The sequence below is a fragment of the Pongo abelii genome, chromosome 4 (assembly GCF_028885655.2).
Source record: "Pongo abelii isolate AG06213 chromosome 4, NHGRI_mPonAbe1-v2.0_pri, whole genome shotgun sequence".
Lineage (NCBI taxonomy): Eukaryota > Metazoa > Chordata > Mammalia > Primates > Hominidae > Pongo > Pongo abelii.
In genome coordinates, this window is record NC_071989.2 from 129,600,120 (window position 1) to 129,622,260 (window position 22,141).

The following is a 22,141-nucleotide window of genomic DNA, read 5'->3' on the forward strand; positions in this document are numbered from 1 at the left end:
AACAAAGTTCTGAGGCAAATAGATAATTTAAAGGATAGCCAGGCAGCTTTATCCTGAACAACTCAGCTCTTTTACAGAGAGCCCTGCTGCATAAAGTTGAAGTTACATCTTACTTACATATTGTACTGTCACACTTTTTATCAAGTAAATTGAACAGATGAGACCTCATCACTAATAAGAGTTATTATCTATGGAAAGCATATAACCAAGAAGGTTGGCTTATCAAAGTAAAGGACAGTTCATCTACTTTATCTTCTCAGAATCCCAGGTTTTTTTGAAAGATGTCCCTGCCTCCAGGGAAATCTGGTAGAGTAGGTCATCAAATAATGTCATTTTTTTTTTCTAAGTCTTTCCTTGTAACATTGATGAGGAATAAAAAAAAAACCGATTCCCTGGCAGAACCACCATCTGTGCAGTTTGCAGCTTCTCCACATGTCTGTATGGATTTTCTCCAGGCACTCCAGTTTCCTCCTATATCTCAAAGATGTGCAAGTCAGGAGTACTCTAACGTCTAAATTGTCTCAATTGGAGTGAGTATGGGTGTGGGTCTGAGTGCACCCTGTGATGGAATGGAGTCTTTTAGAAAGTTTGTTCCCACCTTGTGCCCTGAGCTGCTGGGATAGACTCCTGCCACCACAAACCTGAACTGGAATAAGCGGGTTGAAAAATGAATGAATGAAATAATACAAATGACTGCCAGATAAAAATTCATTACGTAGACAATAATCATGCAAACGCACAATAGACAATACAGTAAGAGAGCATCAGTGAGCCTGCCATATTTCAGTTTTGAAATGTATGGTGATGGGAAGTGCTTACAATTTTGTTTTGATAAACATTTACTCCTTAATTTAACCCACCACCATTGTGATTGCCATCATTCTTTGATTCAGTAAAAATTGAGTAAATAATTATATTTTTGTTTCTATTAATCTTTCTTAAATGTATGTATAGCTCACATTTATTTCAATATGTAATATTAGAAGATTTTTGGGTCTTGGTTTAGAAGTTTGGTGATGTTTTGTGACCAGAAATATGCTGTAAAAACTTAACTCTTGTTCAAATCAATTAGCCTATTGTAAAATAGATTTTGTTATATGTCATTTAAGTTATAGTTTCCAAGAACTTACAGATGACATTAAGTGAGTACATCTGTATTTAGCTAACACGTGGGGAGCCAGTGATTTCTCTGTGGGCACTAACATTAGCCAGCAACTTTGGCATGTTAGTCAAGGACAAAAAGATAAAAACAAATGGCTGGGGGAAAAATTTATCAACATTTTAGGAAATGAACTCAAAAGGCAGATTCCTCACTAGCAGCAAGATATCCATTGTGTACCCATTTTTACCTGTATAAACAGGAATTTGTTATAATTTGTTGTATTTATAATTATTTTTATTTTTAAACATAGTTAACTAATTCCACCTTAGTTTGTTTAGGTGAGATTCTACAAGTCATCAGGTTGTTTCTTGCTGGCTAAGCCCTAACCTCTGGAATTCATAATCGGAGGACCTCATAAGGATTATGGAAACAAAATTTTATGGTAAAATAAGTGGTAGTGCTAAATTCTCAAGGAAACATTAAGCTTTAACAGTGCTTCCTCCTAAAGTTCCAAACATAAGATTATAATTCTGAGAGGAATAGAAGGAAGAAAAACTTTTGTGTCTAAATTTTCCACTTTTCTCCTCATTCTCTTGTCCACATCATATGGCTAGACATTACCACTTTGAAATGAAGGTGATGTTGTCTTTCTTGGATTCCATTTCCCACATGTTGAACTCATTTGGTGCAACTAAATGCTGCATGCAGAGACTTAATAAATACTTTGGATGATTATGATGACAAGGCACTAACATGGAAGACTGAATTTTCCCTCATGGGAGAAGAATCAGATACTATATAATGGGTTGAAATGCTTAAGTTCACGGCCAGCTTCAAAAGTAAGCTGAAGGAAGGACTAGTTTTCAAATTAAGAAGCTAATTATTTGTGCTTGATTAGATGATATGGGAAATAGTGCTTCTATTTTCACTTTTAAATATCAACAAGCAAGTCAACTGATTATAGGTTACGAGTTGCTCTTTAGAAATTTAGACAAAATGATATTCCTTGTCATTGCCAATAGCTCTTGTTTGCACAAGGTTCATTTATCATCTCTTCTTGTTTTCAGGTTTGAGCATGAGTCATTGTGGTAAGGTTCTTGTATGTGGCTGATCATATTGAATGCTAATTCAGAACATATTGTAGAATAGACATACCAAATTTCAATAATGATTAATTTTATTTAGTCTATTGCTTGAATTACTTGTAAAATATGGTTTATTGTTCTTTAAAAGATCAAATATTCTATCAAAATCCAAACCACATTAATCATCTGTTTCTAAATGCTATATATCCATGCTTTGTGTAAATACAACTTGATATCTAAAGCTATTAAACTAAATTTTAAAATTCCTATTTTATGTCAGATACAAATCAGCAGTGCAAAGTCAAAAATGCATTTACATAAGCCATTTCTTTAGATGCATCTCATTTTATTGAATATCACTCTTTTATGTCTATTGAAACCCTTTTTTGTTGTTGGCATTTAAAAACATACTTTCATTCTGAGAACATGTCTTAGTTCCAGATACTTGGGGTCAGATAATGTGATAGCACAAGAGCTTTAAAAAATTTTTGCAAACTAGTTAATCTCTGAGTAGCTTGTCCTTCTGTTTTTTTCCTCAATTATGATTAAATATTTATGGCCTCTATCATTCACTTGCTCCTAAACAGATTTTTCCTTATTGATATAAAATGTGCTCGTATTTTGCCTATATGTGCTACACATATCAGCTACATATTGAGTCACAAATACTCATTAGCTTTCTTTGTGTATTACTCAGAGCAAGAGGATGAAACATATGACTAGGGCAAAACTCATGAACACTCCAGTAATTATCGTAAAAGGCACATCTTTCACTAGTAGCTGATTATTGTGTACAAATTTCTACTTGCAAAATAGAAATTCACTATGCTTTGTTATTTTATTTTTAGAATTAATCCTTCTTAAATGTATTAGAGTGAAACATTAACAGAATTGTGTCAAACAGAGGATAATCTTGCATAAGATATTGAGGCATTATACCAGTACAGAAAGGTTAGAAAATATATTGGCTACTTTTAGACTTCTGTCTTAGGTATATTATAATTTACTATGTCAGATATAGCAAATTTTTTTCTGAAGGAACTCTTGGAATGGGAATGATCTTAGAAGACCTGAAAAAAAAAATGCTTCTTTGCTGTGTTTAGGTCAAAAGTCAGCATCTGGGAGCACCATGAAATTCACACCAAGGAAGGGAATTTTCCCAGTAATGGTCCCAGCAAAATGGGTGGTCTTATGCCAGAATAATGTGTTTAGAATGACTATGTGTACTCTTTAAAAGTTAGGATAATAAAGAAGTGGGTCAACCAGTGCACTCATTATTCACAACTGGAATGATAATATAGTAGCAAAAGCTCCTACGAGAATGTATTGAAAGACTATTATACTTCAACCCCTGTACATATCTCCTTCCATATGATTTCTTATTGTCACAATTCTATTACATTGTAGAAATAAAAACTGAGCAATATTTTGAACCTCATTGATAATGTACAGAAGGGATGAACTCTTTCTACCCAATAATATTTTTTAAACTTTACCACTTGGTAATTAGAATAACATCAACAACAAATAAATAATATAGAATAAAACTCAAGCAAACACTGAATAGAATGAAGAAGCATTATTAGACATAGAGAAGGATTATGGTAAAAGAATAGTTGCTTCCAGATAAAGTTGAGGCTTTCTGAAGCATTTTTAAAAATCTAGTCAATTTGGCTGCTGTTCCAAGTCCCAATCACACCACACTATAATAAGAAAACTTACTCAAGCCTCGAAGAACATTCCATGCTCATGGGTAGGAAGAATCAATATCGTGAAAACGGCCATACAGCCCAAGGTAATTTATAGATTCAATGCCATCCCCATCAAGCTCCCAATGACTTTCTTCACAGAATTGGAAAAAACTACTTTGAAGTTCCTATGGAACCAAAAATGAGCCCACATTGCCAAGTCAATCCTAAGCCAAAAGAATAAAGCTGGAGGCATCACGCTACCTGACTTCAAGCTATACTACAAGGCTACAGTAACCAAAACAGCATGGTACTGGTACCAAAACAGAGATACAGACCAATGGAACAGAACAGAGCCCTCAGAAATAACGTCGCATGTCTACAACCATCTGATCTTTGGCAAACCTGACAAAAACAAAGGGGAAAGGATTCTCTATTTAATAAGTGGTGCTGGGAAAACTGGCTAGCCATATGTAGAAAGCTGAAACTGGATCCCTTCCTTACACCTTATACAAAAATTAATTCAAGATGGATTAAAGACTTAAATGTTAGACCTGAAACCATAAAAACCCTAGAAGGAAACCTAGGCAATACCATTCAGGACATAAGCATGGGCAACGACTTCATGTCTAAAACACCAAAAGCAATGGCAACAAAAGCCAAAATTGACAAATGGGATCTAACTAAACTAAAGAGCTTCTGCACAGCAAAAGAAACTACCATCAGAGTGAACAGGCAGCCTACAGAATGGGAGAAAATTTTTCCAATCTGCTCATCTGACAAAGGGCTAACATCCAGAATCTACAATGAACTCAAACAAATTTACAAGAAAAAAACAACCCCATCAACAAGTGGGCAAAGGATATGAACAGACACTTCTCAAAAGAAGACATTTATGCAGCCAAAAGACACATGAAAAATTTCTCATCATCACTGGCCATCAGAGAAATGCAAATCAAAACCACAATGAGATACCAACTCACACCAGTTAGAATGGCAATCATTAAAAAGTCAGGAAACAACAGGTGCTGGAGAGGATGTGGAGAAATAGGAACGCTTTTATACTGTTGGTGGGACCGTAAACTAGTTCAACCATTGTGGAAGTCAGTGTGGCGATTCCTCAGGGATCTAGAACTAGAAATACCATTTGACCCAGCCATCCCATTACTGGGTATATACCCAAAGGACTACAAATCATGCTGCTATAAAGACACATGCACAGGTATCTTTATTGCAGCACTATTCACAATAGCAAAGACTTGGAACCAACCCAAATGTCCAACAATGATAGACTGGATTAAGAAAATGTGGCACATATACACCATGGAATACTATGCAGCTATAAAAAAGGATGAGTTCATGTCCTTTGTAGGGACATGGATGAAACTGAAAACCATCATTCTCAACGAACTATCACAAGGACAAAAAACCAAACACCACATATTGTCACTCATAGGTGGGAATCGAACAATGAGAACACATGGACACAGGAAGGGGAACATCACACACCGGGGCCTGTTGTGGGGTTGGGGGAGGGGGGAGGGATAGCATTAGGAGATATACCTAATGTAAATGATGAGTTAATGGGTGCAGCACACCAACATGGCATGTGTATACATATGTATCTAACCTGCACGTTGTGCACATGTACCCTAAAACTTGAAGTATAATAATAATAAAAAAAAGAAAAGAAAACTTTTGGCTAGGAGTTAACAACTAGTACTGATATTTTACTGAAGAGGGATGTGTACATTACTCCACAAGAATTTATTTTTTTAATTTATAAAACAATAGAAATATATTTAGTATTTGTAAAGACTGCCTAGAACTCCCTAAGAGTGTGAGCACTTTAAAAGCAGCTTACGTGGGTCAGGTTTCAAGAATAATTTCCTCCCAAATTATTGTCAAGTGTATTCTCTTGTTTACCAGGTGTATTACTGTCACAATCAAGACAGATATTCTAATCGAGTCTCTCTTGATGTTTAATAAGTACGTAATTATCATTAATTTATTTATATTTTGCCTACTTTCAAAAATGAGAAAAAGCTCACATATTAAAACACCTATAATATGTAATAATTAAAAGAATCAAACCCAAAATAAATGAAATAAGGAAAGAACTACACTAGATAGCAGAGATTATTAATTATCAGAGTTAGGTATTGATTGTTTATTATATTTAGGTGTTAATTTTATACTAGTGTTTCTTGAAAAATAAGACAAAAGAGAAAATCATTTACTTGTATCACAAAAGAAGCCATGCAAACTCATCTGAGGAGAAAAACGTTTTCCTTGACACTGAACTATAAAATAAATATATCAAAAGGCCTTGGATGACATAATTAACAGTATAAGTGACTTTGGTTTTGCAAAAACATGCTTCAAATGGATATTCTATAAATTGCCAAGGGCATACATTTAAATACTAATTTAGGGAAATTTTCCACAGCAATGAAAGAATAAGTGATTCAGGTGTTTTTGTTTTCTTTCACCCTATGATAGTAGGTTTTTACATTTTGCAGGCATGCTTTCATAAACAAGTTTTCCCCAGCTGGTTACATCTTCTAAATCTTCTGTAAGATGTTTTAGATAAACACATTTTTGTCTCTTCTCATAAAGATTTTGATTTTGTATGTGTGGTCTAGAATGTAGGTGTTCATATTTTTAATAAGCTCCCTCATTATTTCTGATTCACAGCCACATTTAGAAACACTGATTAGATTCCCTTTTTCACTCTCTCTCTCTAATACCAAAATTCTTAAGTGAGCTTTCAGAAGGTGCTGGATTATAGCCAATTCATGGTAAAGTTCTTTCACACCTGCTGTATGTGACAGTATTCCGTATTGTTTATTTAACATAGATATTTATTTGTTAGGTGCCAGATGTAAGAGATAAAACTTTTCAATTTGTTGTGACAATTTGAGAGCTTGTCTTGAATCCATGCCCAGAAGGGATCATTAAACTTCCATATGGAGGCAGGATACAGGAGTGGCTATTTCTGGTCAAGGCTGCCATTTCTTTTTCTGCGAAGAGACACTTTATATACTCATAGCTTGTGGCAAAATATTCAGTTGATAATTTATAGTAAAGCAAGAGAAAGAAAGAAAAACTCTTTCTTGATCAGGAAAATTAAGAGTAATAGCAATATGCCACCTTAATCACAAATAAATCTCATTATATGCATCATAGAAAATGGACATTAGAGGATAATTGTCTTCTAATTCACATCCCACCTGTTGTTTTAAAATTGGCTTAAGTGGTGGTATACAGTAGTAAGCATTAGAAAATACCAGTAAAAATAAAGTTAATATTCTTAACTAATAATAACACAATTATGCTACTGTCAACACTAAGTTGACCTAATAATTAACAGCATCAATAAGGACTACATATTTTGTTGAGATTACATCCTGGTACATGAATATTTGCTATTATATGACATTTAAACATGAGAGATGGGTAGATTGCTGTAAAAAGTGTGATTTTATCACTGATGAAATGTATATCCATCAGGAATAGAATTGTTGGACTTAACACGTACTTGTTCCTCCTGCAAGACACTATTTGGAGAAATACTAATTTTGAGAAGCATAGTACTATACTTACTATAATATGGAGAAATATATTCTGACAATTTCTAAGTGTAACATTGGCCTGGAATTTTAAACATATCTAATAGATTAAGAGACCATTCCATACATATTCATGTTTTTAACATGTGAGTGGATCATACTTTATCTTGTCTTATATAAAATGTTTAATAAAGGTAAATCTTTTGGCAAATTTGGTTCTTACCACTAGGATAATACCTAAGTTTTTCCTGGATTCTTGCTTGACATTTTATCAAGATGTTTCCAAGTAGCTATAGTGGAAGAATTCCAATAACTAAGGCTGAGGCATATCTACAAAATGTGAAAATTTTAATGCGTAAATGTTTAACACCTGTCCCCCTCATTAAAAAAAGCTCAGATTTTTAGCATTTGCCAATTTGAGTGGCATAAATGCACAAACCATGACTGATGTTTACATCCAAATGTTATTCCACTAAACATGGAGTTTGATAGAGACATACACAATTAACTATCATGAGCAGGTATGAACTGGCTCCAGCACACCACTGATGTGATTAAACTTCCTAGATACCAATAAAGAATAATTTTATTTTTTATAAATCAATCTGTGAGTAGCAATTTCTTGTTCAACACACACTTATGTGGACACTTTAAAATGATTCCTAATTATATTAGCTTCCTGGTGTTCACACTCTTGTGTTATCTTTCCCCCTCATTGTGGCCAGAAGCTGTGGTTTGATTTTAACCAATAGGATACAGCAAAAGTTATCAGATGGCGTTTACATGATTATATTTTATAAGATTGTAATATTCATTTTCCTAGGAGACTTCTCTCTTGCTGGCTTAGGTAAAGCAAGTCCCACATGGCAAAGAACTAAGGGACAGACAATAAGAAACAAGCCCTCAGCCCAACAAGCCACAAGGAAGTGAATTTGCCAACAACCAAGTGAGCTTGGGAGCAGATCCTTCCATAGTCAAGCTTTGAGACAAAACTGCAACCTGGATTGACCCCTTGACTGCAACTTTGCAGAGAACAACTAAATTATGTCCTTGCTGTTGATCCACAGGATTCTGTGTTGCTTTAAACTACTGTTTGTGGTAACATTGTAACACAACAATACATAACCAAAACCATTTACATGATGCTTACTATACGTCAGGCACTATTCCAAGAGTTTACTCTTTTAATCTACATAACTCAAGGATATAATTAATCTCATTTTATAAATAAAGAAGAGAACACAGAGCTTAAATAACTTGTCAAAGTTCACAGAGCAAGCATCTCTAATCAACATATATAATAATATGCTTCTTTGTAAAAATAACATTTTATTAATGAAATGGAGTTTAATAGGCCTGTATGCTACCCACATCTGAATTCCACTGACGTATTTTCTCACAAATATTTTATACCTCACAAAATATTTTATATCTCACAAAAATTTTTATACCTCCTGGCAAACTCAATCAAACCAAGAAATAGGATGCCTTAATTGGTTAGACAAGGGAGAGTTAAGATTCGTTTCAGCTTGTCTGCAATCTGTTTGTAACAGAGAAGAAATTTTTGCCAGAAGACAATTTAACCAGGGTGATGTAAATATTTTAGCCAATATCATGTAATCATCTTCCCATATTAACTATCTTGTTCCGTAATTTCCATCCCCCACTTAAACAATCCTGATATTGCCTAATGTTAAAATAAGTTTAAAAGAAAACTTTTAACTTAGGCTAAAATATCATTTTCATAAATAGAGCTAAGGAAATGACAATTGATTAGAAAATAAATGTCATGTTGCCACATTACTGAACTACATTATACTATAGGATATCCCAAGTACTGTAATGTGGAATAGTGTTAGTTTTTGGATAACAGATGGGAGACCAGTTTTGATGCAAAGATTTTAGTTGATTTCCTGAGTTAAATCAGATGTTCATCCCCATAAATTAAGTAGCAATCTTATCCCTATTCTAGCATTATAAATGCCTCTATCATGTAATAAATATTGCCCATAGTTAAAATACAGAAGTGTGACATATTTCTTTGATATAACTCCATAAAAATCCCCTATCTGTCTGTCCTTCCTTAGCATTCAGAGTATTCTAGCCACATGGAACTACCATACCAAAATATTTGTTTTATGAGTGAATAGCTTAATTGTTGATATCCTTATAGAAAACACATACCTATGTATGTGTAATAATTTCATACCACTGTTCAGTTTATTGAATGTTGAAGGTATTAAACAAGACACTTGTATAATGTAACTGCTCTTGGATTAGTCACAATAGAAAGGTATTTGCTTAGGTTGTCAGTTGCGACAAACTGAATTACTAAATTACCTCAATTTTAAAATTAATAAAAGATATTTAAGATATATCAATTTTTTCTTCTGGTCTGATAATAAAAACATGGAAAATTCAGGAAAATGGAAAAATCCTATGGCTTATCAGGAAAGATGATGTTTTTTATCACTATGTCTACCCTGAGAGCTTTGTCCATCTTCTTTTGTTACTTTTAGCTAATCCTTCGGAGGGGCAAAGAGAACAGAGAAAGAAAATGAAAACAAAAAGATGGCACAATCATTTATCCAGATAAACCTATTTCCATACATTGGGTGTTCTATGTATTCAAGGATATATGTTAATCATTAACCAAAAGTTATAAGTAAATTGCATTTAACTCAAAACGTTTCCATACACAATCTGTTATGTCAGAAAATATTAACCAAGGTTCCCATCTTACCGATAGAAAAAAAATACCAAACTCCCAGTTGCATCAAATCTACAGTTTTGGTGAACTTTAGTTTCATGACCATTAAAAAACAGAGATTAACAGATTCAGACCCAAAAATTAGGCAGTCTTTTATATACAAAAGCCTTGGCACATGTCTGCAAATGCTACTGAGAAAGGTAGCATTGCAAACTGTTCAGTCTCATAGTTGATTCAAAAACACTGCTCCCTTCTTTTCCTTCTCTAACATGCCAGTCTAGAGATTCAGCCCCAGTGTCATAGGGACGATTGGTATTAGAGTCTTCCTTCTTGCATTCATCCCCTACAGTGCTGCAATGAGGATGGTAGAAATGGGAAACAAGTCCCCTCTTACTTGAGTGCCTGTAGCACATTTGTTAAACTCTGTTGTTACTTCTCTGTTTAATACTAATTGGAAGTTGGTTCCCTTTTTGTAGCAGCCAATGAAATATTCATTCTCTTGAGATTATTTGTTGGTTTTTCAAGAACTTTCCTCTCCTTGCACAATCATTTCCCAGTGCTAGAGACTTGGCTTAGGTTTAAATTTCTTTTTAAAGCATCTCAAATCACCATACTGTCTTTTGTCCTCTGGTATGGGTTGTCCAGGGAGTAAGTTTACTTTTGTTCTATAATAAACTACCCGCAAACTTAGTGACCCCATCACATTATTATCACTTACAATTATTACTAGGTGCTTCTTCTGGTATGGACCACCTAGTCTGATCTGTTTGGCTAGCTCAGGCATCTGTAGTCAACTAATGAGTCACCTAGCCAACTGGATATTATAGGATAGCCTTGCCTATGAGTTTGGAGATTGAACAACTGAGGCAACCGGCATCTTATCTACGTGTTTTTTTGTTCTTCATTTTCTAGAAAGTTAGCAGGCTGATTCACATGGTCACCCAAGCTTTCCAAATGTAGTCAGAGAGGGCAAGTTTCAATGTATGAAAACCTTTCTAGATGAGAATGCTTCTTTTGGGAAGATTCTATGTATACCCTTCTCATTGCTTTCCACAATATTCCCAGCTGAGGAGAGACATGTTGAACAATTAAAATGAACTAGTAACACTCAATTTCTTAAAATCTAGTGGATGCTGATGTGTTCACTATTTATCTTTAAATAAATCCTTAAATTTATATTATTTTAACTTAACTATATCTATATACACATATATTCTTTTATGTGGTATATTTTAATATAGTATTTTTAAGGATTTGGTAATAGAATAAACAAAACTATAAATTTGAATAGACCTACCAACTTGGCCCCCAGCATTTGCTGGCATTTGCAATATAAAAATTCATCAGTTATTCTTTCTAAAATTAGAATAATTAGAAAATAAGAGTGGATACTTAGAAATTAGAATCTTTTACAGGCAATACCTAACTTAAAATAAAGCTGATAAAATTTACCTTCCCATCTTCCAATGTTGTTTCTGGCTACAATGGGATTAAATAAGACATAGACAAAAGGGAGATATCTAAAAAATTCTTCTATATTTAAAATTAAATAGTAGACTTATGTATCACACATGGGTCCACAAAGAAACCACAAAAGGTATTATCAAAAGTTTTAGTAGAATCTATATTATGTCCTTATTATGAATAACAATCTTTGTGCGTGTGTGTGTGTGTGTACTTGAAAATAATTTGTTCGATTCAGGGCTTGCATTTTTGCTCTTTATTTTTCTTAATTATATTATACTTCTATTTCCCAGTCATCTCATTTATAAGTTATGCTTTTCTGTATTCATTAACAGATTTCCTTTTATCCCACTTGCATTTTTCTTTCCCAGCCCACTTTATGTTGGAAACCTTCTCCTTCCATAGCCTTCCTGATAGCAGATGATAGAAAAGTAAATGTTTTAGTTAACCAAAACAAAAATTATGTTATCCTTAACCATGCTTTACCTCTCACATTTTACACTTAATCTATATAGAAATCCAACTGACCTTATCACCAAAATGTTTTCGTAATCTGAAACCCATGTCTACACTGCCATCATCTTGGTCTGTTTCATCATGATATCACACTCAGACTAATGCCATATCCATCCCACCACCACCTTTTCCTTGCTGTAATTTTTGCCCAACCTGCTTTAGTGTATTTTCTACATAATAGCCTGGGAGACAATTTAAAACGTAGTTCTGATGTCACTATTTTACTAAAAAACTTGTAGTGGCTTCACTTAGCCCTTCCTTTACCTGAATGTTCTCTCCAAAAAGTCCCTCAACTTCTTGTTGTTGCTCAAATTACATGTTTTCTTTTTTTTTTTTTTGTCTTTATAGTTTTTTTATTTTTATTTATTTATTTTATTTTATTTTATTATTATTATACTTTAGGTTTTATGCTACATGTGCACAATGTGCAGGTAAGTTACATATGTATACATGTGCCATGCTGGTGCGCTACACCCACTAACTCGTCATCTAGCATTAGGTATATCTCCCAATGCTATCCCTCCCCCCTCCCCCCACCCCACAACAGTCCCCGAAGTGTGATGTTCCCCTTCCTGTGTCCATGTGTTCTCATTGTTCAGTTCCCACCTATGAGTGAGAATATGCGGTGTTTGGTTTTTTGTTCTTGCGATAGTTTACTGAGAATGATGATTTCCAATTTCATCCATGTCCCTACAAAGGACATGAACTCATCATTTTTTATGGCTGCATAGTATTCCATGGTGTATATGTGCCACATTTTCTTAATCCAGTCTATCATTGTTGGACATTTGGGTTGGTTCCAAGTCTTTGCTATTGTGAATAATGCCGCAATAAACATACGTGTGCATGTGTCTTTATAGCAGCATGATTTATAGTCCTTTGGGTATATACCCAGTAATGGGATGGCTGGATGGAATGGAATTTCTAGTTCTAGATCCCTGAGGAATCGCCACACTGACTTCCACAAGGGTTGAACTAGTTTACAGTCCCACCAACAGTGTAAAAGTGTTCCTATTTCTCCACATCCTCTCCAGCACCTGTTGTTTCCTGACTTTTTAATGATTGCCATTCTAACTGGTGTGAGATGGTATCTCATTGTGGTTTTGATTTGCATTTCTCTGATGGCCAGTGATGGTGAGCATTTTTTCATGTGTTTTTTGGCTGCATAAATGTCTTCTTTTGAGAAGCGTCTGTTCATGTCCTTCGCCCACTTTTTGATGGGGTTGTTTTTTTCTAAATTACATGTTTTCAATGAAGCCCACTCTAAACACTTTGCCCTTGCCCCATGCATCCACTACTTTAAGTCTTGCTTACTCTAGTTCTACATTTTTTCATTACATTTATCATTTGTAGCAAAGCAACCTACAAATATGTATTCACCTGTTTAGTTTTTAATATCTGCATATTCTATTTCACTGGGGCAACAAAAGTATTGTTTTTTCACTGGTATAAGAACCTACAACATTGCCTGGGATATGATAACCCTTCTATAAATATTTATAAAATGAATAAAGCATTCATTTTAAAAATTGGGTCTCATAATTCATGGTTAAAGCATTTTGACTACAGATTTAATTCTTTTAACTGTGATGGATACATTCATTTAACAATGTCTTCATGAGCCACTTTGGATTTTTAAGACATTTGTCTATTTCATTTGGATTGCAAATTATTGGCATGAAAATTTCCATAATCATTATAATTTTATTGTGTACAATATTTATAAAATTCATATTTCCATATTTTTTCTATGAACAGTTTCATCAAATATTACTTTCTGCTTTCTCTCTATAACACATGATGAACAAATTTCTATCTTATTTTATTAGTTCCTTCTTACCACTATGTGTTTATTTTGCGTCATTTTTCTGTGTTTTAAAAATGGGTGGCTAGCTCATTAATTTTCTACCTTTTGCTATTCCAATAGCTACATTCAAAGCTTTGATTTTGCCTTCAAAATACTGTTTTAAATGCATCCCATAATTTTTATGTCATATTGTAATAATTAGGTTCCAAATATTTTCTGTAGCATGTGATTTTTTTTCTTTGACCTAAGGGTTATGTAGAAATGTGCTTCTTCATGTCCAAAGACAGAAGAAAATTTTACTTATCTTATAGTTATTATTATTTTTGCTGAATTTCACTGTGGGCAGAGAAAAATTTCCATATGACATCAGTGTTTGAAATTTGTTAAGACTTGCTCTATGGGTCAATATATAATCAATCTTCATAAACACTCTATGTTGGCTTAAAAAATGTACATACCAAAATTGTAGGGTACAGCATTCTATATGTATGTATTAGGAGGTTTCTTAATTATATTCTTCAATACTTCTATCTCCTCAAAGCATTTGCCTTCTTTTTCATAAGCTCCTATGATATGTTCAACATCTTCTACTATGATTGTTGACTGATGTATTCTTTGTGTATTTATGATTTTTTCTTTTATTTTTTTATAATCTAGAAATTGATTTCTGATGAACTGAAACTCTTATGAGATATTCATCTATATCTCTAAAAAGCCTTTACGTAAAAATTATTTTATCTGTAGTGACATAGCTACATCAGCTCTTTTTGTCTAGTTTGCATATTGTACCTCTTCTACCCTCTGCCTTTTCATTCCTATCTCTTTGTTTTAGATTTGATCTATTTCTCATGAATCAGTGACAATAATGTGTGTATTTATTTTCTAACAGTTCAATCTATACTGTTGTTTTATTCATCTTTGTGCAAAAGCCACACTCTTCTATTTATTGTGGTTTTACAATAAGTCTTCATATTTGTCAGTTTCATGTCCTTTAATTGTGTTCTTTTTCTTTAAGACTGCCTTGGCAGAGTTTCCCTTCTGCTTGAAACATAGAAAGTGGGAAAGGAATCTTACACCCATTTTAACAAATGAGTAAAATTTGGATAATCTAAAAAGCCACAGTTTTTATTGAATCCATCAAAGAGCTGAAGACAAAAGGCAGTGAAGAGAACTGAATTCCAACTAATGGCATAATCTTCTGCGATGTAAGGCACGTGAGCCATTTTACCATTGGCAGATCACAGAAGGAAGAGGTAGCTGTTGTAGAAGTGGATAAGAAAAAATTAACTCTAATTTTAATAATTTTTTAAAGCTGTGTTTGGACACAGCATCAGTTTAGATTCCCCAGGATTTCGAGATACAAAGACAATCTGTGGACACATATAGTTTTCTCCAAAGACATTTACTGATTATTCATAAGAAAGATCGGCTCAGGGGAAAAGACCAGAGAGCTCACCTCTGTAGCAGAAGAAAGCCACAGAAATAATTTTCTATTGACTGGAAACGCACAAAACACAGCACACTTCTCTGAGTTCTTTGCCTATATGAAGCAAAAGCCCTGGAAAAGAAAGGCAAACCTTCCAGCTCCTGGTCTACTTCACCCAGGTAAGAGGTAGGAAATTATATTACCAGTCACCAGATCAAGGCAAAGATCCAATGCTACCATGGAATGGCAGACATAGAAGTCTTCTGTCCTTTGCGAGTGGGACTGAAAGATCTCTTCTCCTAGGATCTTGTACCAGTATAAAGAAGTTTGCTACAGGTGTGGAGAGAGGAAAGTAACTTACTCCTGCCAAGCCTGTCACAGATCGAAAGCAGAAAATAGCTGCCATGCAGTGCCAAGTGTCAGGAATGACAAAAGAGCCTTCACAATCCCCAAGTGCATAAAACCTTTCTAAGATTGTGGCTTGACAAGAACTGAGAACACTGTAATAGAGAAGATTCATGATTATACTAATATATAGAGAAAGAACATTTGTCAAAATATAACACTATCTCAAGCTAAAAAAATCTCAACTAAGTGTAATAGGAGGATTCTATCTTCTTCAATCTAATATAGGACATCTACTTAAAAAAAAAAAAAAAAAAAAAAGCGAAAATGTCAAATGATTCTCCAGGCCCCAACTCCAACAAAACAAATCACAAAACAAAGATATCCTCTCCAGTGATATTTATCCAGTATTTAAATTGGAGAACTTAACCAATTTATATTTTTATTTTTATTTTTGTAATATAAATTTTAAATTTATATTTATAAGCAAGAAAAGATACATTAAAAAAAGATTGAAATGAAAGAAACAACTGTCTTTATTCATAGATTAAATGTTGAGATTCCAAAGAACCTACAATGTAGAAACTAGGAAAAATAGGTGAGTTTACTAGTATCACAGGATACAAGAGCAAAATACAAAAATAAATTGACTCAAAAATGTGTAAGGAAAAGCAAATACAGGCAAACCTGAAAAAAAAAAGATCAAATTTGAAGAACACTGCACTACCTGGTTCCAAGATTTATTCTAGAACCAGGATAATCATCACAATGTAGTATTGAAATAAACATAGATATATAATCAATGGAACAAAATGTAGCATCCAGAGGTAGACTCTCATATACATGATGTCAAGATAATAGGATGAAGAAACATAGTAATTACGAAAAGTCATTCTGGAACACTTGAAAATTCAGTGCAAGCAAACAAACCTCAGCCATTCCCATACTCTCTCTCTATATATATATGCAAAAATCCAATCAAATTAGCTCAAAAGCCTAAATGTAAATAGAAACTATAAAACTCCTAGGAAAAATTATATTAGAAAATTTTTGTAGCTTTATTTGGGTTAGACAAAAATATCTTAGATTGGAAATCAAGATCATGAATGAATTTTTAAAGTATGAATTAGACATCGTTAAAATGAAAAATGTTTTTTTAATTGATAAATAACATTTTTACCAAAATGAAAAGTTAATCCAATACTTGGCAAAAATATATGCAGTACATCTGATAAAGGACAGACTATCCAAACTGTATGCCAAACTCTTACGCTCAATAATAAAAACAGCCTAACAAATTATGAGCAAAAACTTGAACATTTAACCAAAGAAGACATATGAATGGCAAATATGCACTCAAAAAGATGCTCAACGTCTTTAGTCAATATATAAATGCAAATTAAACCTAAAGTAAATACCACTACTACACATCTACTAGAATGGGAGGGGGAAGATGTCCTTAATAAGTGTGGGACAAGGCAGAGAACAAGTGGAATTCTCATACATTGCCAATTGTAGGATGCGAAATGCCTTTTTAGATGTTAGCTCCTAGTAGTAAGTTGTCAGACTTGTTCACATTTTTTCCCAGAAATAGAGAACTAGAAACCCCTTAATTCTGATGTTACATATATTTTATGACTTGTTTACATATTCATTATACAGATTATTAAAAATAATGTGATTTAGATTGGTAATAAATCATTTATAATCTATTGGAAATATATTCTTATATATCTATATGTAACACATAATATTTATTTGTTATCTATTAAAATACATTTATTAGAAATGGGTATTCTGTTATCTATTTTAATTATCACAGTATAATTACATTTGTAAAACTAATAATTATTTAATACAGTTATGAAACATAACCATAGCTAGAACAATATTAAAAACTTGTTTATATTTTCAGAAAATGTTTTCTTTTAAAAATAAATGTATAATATAGTCTAGAGAAAGATCATCATTTGGCTCTTCATTATGGAAAACAAACTGGATTGAGTTCTCTAAAGGCAAATATTTTTGCACGCATTCAAATTTACGCTTTGGAATATGTGTTCTAAATATTTTATTACGTAAATTGAACTTCATATGAGAATGATGAAGAGAGACATACTTGCTCTATTGTGTGAACCAAATTTGTGAATACTATACCAATACGTTCATCAGAGGGTTTTCTGCAACTATACTCACCCTCTGAGAATATTCATAAATATAGTTTCCTTCATCTTATTTTCAGCAATCGCTTAGTATTCCAGTACTATTTTAGGGTTCAATAAAAATTGATGGTTCCAATTCCTCTACACTTTCATCTAGTTTTACGTGAATACTCATAGGTTATTTCTCCTGGATAGTGAATGAAAAATCTATAAAGAATAGAGTGAAGTCTATTATGCACTTATTGAATTTATATGCCCTCTTACAAAAATAAGATTGTACCCATTAATATTGCAACTTCCTGGCTATTTCATCTCAAGGCTTTTTTTTTCCTTTTGGTTTTTCTTTCTGGAAGCCCTAAAATATTTTAAGATTGGCAGACATTATATTAATTTCTAGGCACTTTGATAAAATCAACAGAAATGTTAACCTAGACATGACAAAACAGTTCGTTTCATTCAATAATGAAAGAAAATCTATATAAGCATGGGAGCACTTTATAAATGTTTGAAATGACTGTAGATTTTGAAACTTGCTGTTTGATTCTACAAGCAATTTGTTAGCTATGAGCTTGACATAGTTATAAAACATTTGTCCATGATGTTTGCAAGAACAAGATGTTCTGCTTCAACTCTCACAACTGTGAAGACAAGATGATTGTCTCTGTGAAATTGTTACCAGTTTTGTCTGACTAAATCATTAAGCACTGTAGACTCCTCTTGGTGCTTTTGATAATTACACCTTGATTATCATCAATGTCTTCAGTAAGACATCAAGTAGGTGGGTGGGAATGCCGTCAAAGTGATCGATTAAAATTACCAATACTTTATTTTAAAATCAGTTCAGATATGTTCCTAAGATACGGTATGGATGGTGGTTAATAAGTGAATAAAGGAGTTAAAATTTATATACAGATGACATTTTAGACTACAGCATAAAATAAGTCAGTAGAAGAGAGAAAAACACAGATCATTCCCTTTAAGACATTTCCATTTTTACGAGCTGTGGCAAATAATTTCCAGGTGAAGCATGAAGTCCTTCAAATTTCACAAGAAATGTTAATATATACTCAGAACTGGGCATCACTATGAAAGAATGCAAATCACTGATAATATGCAAGGCATGTCCTACTAAGCTTTTGTTGCTACTGCATAGTCACATATGACTCATAAATATGAAATCATAGTACTCTAGAAATCTTGAATGCCCTACATTCAAGCCTGTGTGACTACAATCCCCCATGATTTTTGCCTTTTTTTCTTACAGTATAGCATCTCAAATGAGAAGTCAGCTTCACTGAGGACCCCAGACATACATATTCTTTGATTTGTAGAAATATATAAACCAGTAGTAGTTGTAGTCATCTGGCACAAACATCATTTTCTGCTGTATTGCATTCCAATCTTTTTTTTCAATCAGATGGCTAAGTCAGTGCCAACACCTAATAATATTTGTCAACATTTTATTCAAAAATCTTCATTGAATCCTGGATTCTAGCATTTGCTCTAATTGTTGATTGACCATTTATGCAGGCAACATTAATTTAACTTTGAGCATAACTGATTACTAGTAGAAAAGTGATTTTGTGGCATATCATGCAAACACAATCTTATTCAAAAAGATTTTTCTACTTCCATGTTGACATGGATTTGGTGAAATAGTTTTTAAAAACCTAATGGTTTTGATTGGATATATTGATATTATGGTTAATAACATTTTTTCTCACTCAATTTTCTATAAGCTTGAACAGTTCTTTACAATTTAAAATACTTTTACAATGATGCGCTTCCAAGTCAGTCTTTGGTGTTAAGCTCTGAGCTTTTTGTTTTTGTTTTTGTTTTTTAAGGCAGGGACTGTATCTAATCCAGCTTTGTATTGTCAAGGCATAGAAGCAGTTTCTGACAGGTATTAGATACACAAACAATGTTGCAATGCAAATTATAAACGTAGAATACAAGATCTGTGCATCTCTCCGGACCTGTTTTCCTGGAAGGTAAACCATTTCCCACTGCTTGTAGGTTAGATGCTATTGGCAGACTTTTTCCAGATAATCTTTTAAGATGTAAAAGTTCTGTGATGTGATTTACACTTACACAGACTGATGGTGGATAAGGATACCTAAGATGACATTTGTGCTTGTGTCCTCCTCCTTCCCTATCCTTCTATCACTATCTTATAGGTTTAATTCTGTTGAGTACACCCTCAATAAGCCATGTGCTCCTGCATTAAATTCCATGATTTCATGATCTTTATCTAGTGCAGATGTGAAAAAATCCACTAGACTACAGTTTCCCCCAAGGGGTTCATCTTCATTCCAGACTCACACCAAAACCCAAAGTTATCTACCCCCATTCTCCTCTCCTTATACCTCCCACCCACCTATGCTGGTGAAACTGACAGGATAACCTCATTCAAAGAGGAAATGAATGGGAAAGACCTAAGAGTCCTTGGCTCACTGTACTACTGAAATCCATCTGGGCACATGTGTCCAGCTCTCTCTCCTTCAAACACAAGGAATGTTCTTTGACTATGGCCCAGTTCTGCTACCTGGAAGTTGTTCCCTTAATGCACTGTTCTCCACATCTGTTGGCAAGCCTTCTGAGAATATCTTCCTTTTCAATGAGAAATAGCCTATGTTTGGACTGGGCAGCCTTCTCAGCCTGCTTTCTGGCTGTAGGAAGTTGGCATTTCAGGCCTATTTTTCATTTTGAACTGTCTTGGGCCCCTGAAGAGGCCAAGTTGGTAGTGCTTTGGCCAGGACAAGCCTCTTAAAAATATTATTTTTGGAAATAAATCTCTATGTACCAAAATTTACATCTACAATCCTTACTGAGATTTATCTCTCTCTACATTGGGTGTGGTGGGCTGCTGTGTAGGACAATGGTTTTAAGATTCTCCTGACCCCTTTTGTCCAAGTAAAAGAGTGCATAAGCAATGTATCCAGCCATTCTTATTTCTTAACAAATTTTTACCTTAGTGTATTTCTTTGAGAAATTTTTGAAGTTTTGAATACTCTATATTATTCTATAGAATAATCTATATTATTTAGATTTTATATATTTTGAACAATCTATATTATTCTATATTTCCTGGAAATTTTGCTTGTACTCTAAGTATCTTCTTAGCTCTTCCTTGAATTACTTTTGCATATTCAGCTAGAATAACCCAACTGGCATTTCAACATTCTAGATATATCTTAATTAACATTAAAAAGTTCATTGAAAAATTTTTTTTAACTTCCAACATTCCTCAGGTCGTATGTTTGCCTTTGTTTTTCTGCCACTATATAGTTCAGTTTGTTCTTTTTGAAGACTCAAATAATTTTCTCTGTCTTTTCTGTCTCAGTAACAGTTTACTTGCCATTCAATCTGCCATCTCAGCCTCCTCACCACTTTTCTAGCCTTTCCTGTTGCTGAACCTCATTCCAATGCTACGTATTTTAGTGATTTTTTACAGCATTAGATTCCAATTTCTGTGTCATTTATTTATTGCTGCATAACAGACTATCCCCCCAAATAGTAGTGTCTTAAAAAATATTATTTTATTTCCTCTTTACCTAATGAGTTGGCAATTTGGGCTGAATTTACTCTTGAAGACACAGTCATCATCCCCACAAATTTGCTTATAAAAGTGGCACTACCTCATATCCAGTGCCAGTTTCTTCTAGTAAGACTGGATTTTCTTTGCATGTGGTCTTTTTTTTGTGAGACAGAGTCTTGCTCTGTCACCCAGGCTGGAGTGCAATGCCACAATCTCGGCTCACTGCAACCTCCACCTCCCAGGTTCAAGAGATTCTCCTGCCTCAGCCTCATGAGAAGCTGGGATTACAGGCACCCACCACAACACCCGGCTAATTGTTTGTATTTTTAATAGAGACAGGGTTTCAACATGTTGGCCAGTGCAGCAGCACCAGTTGTGGGGCGTCTGTCCCTTGCAGATCCCTGACCCAGCGAGGGATGAATAATGTACAGTGGCATACAGATATTCTGCTTTGCCAGTCCAGCTGAGGGTGTCTGAGACTCTTACAGACTCCTTGTTGAGTATTGTAAACAGTTGCAACCAAGGCCTCCATCAGCGAGACTCACATTTATTCGGTTAGATTAATTAAGAAAGGCTTGAGTCAACACCATTAGAGGTTAATTGACACTGTGGACTTCCCAAGTAAAAAGCACTTAAGCACCAAAGGTGCATCAAAGGTTAGTCGTAACACCACATGAGTAAACAAGCTAGCTAGGTAAACTACTCTGCCTTTCTTTGTTACTACTT

At 33.9% G+C, this 22,141-nt stretch overlaps 1 long non-coding RNA gene across 1 annotated transcript in view; it reads right to left on the reverse strand.

Annotated features, from left to right (window-relative positions):
• Window positions 1–6,697: 6,697 nt before the first annotated feature.
• Window positions 6,698–22,141, reverse strand: part of LOC129059513 (uncharacterized) — a 56,142-nt gene continuing 40,698 nt past the window's right edge. The window contains exon 2 of the long non-coding RNA XR_008525466.1: window positions 6,698–6,898. This is a non-coding gene — a long non-coding RNA (uncharacterized LOC129059513). The remainder of the gene's footprint in view (window positions 6,899–22,141) is intronic.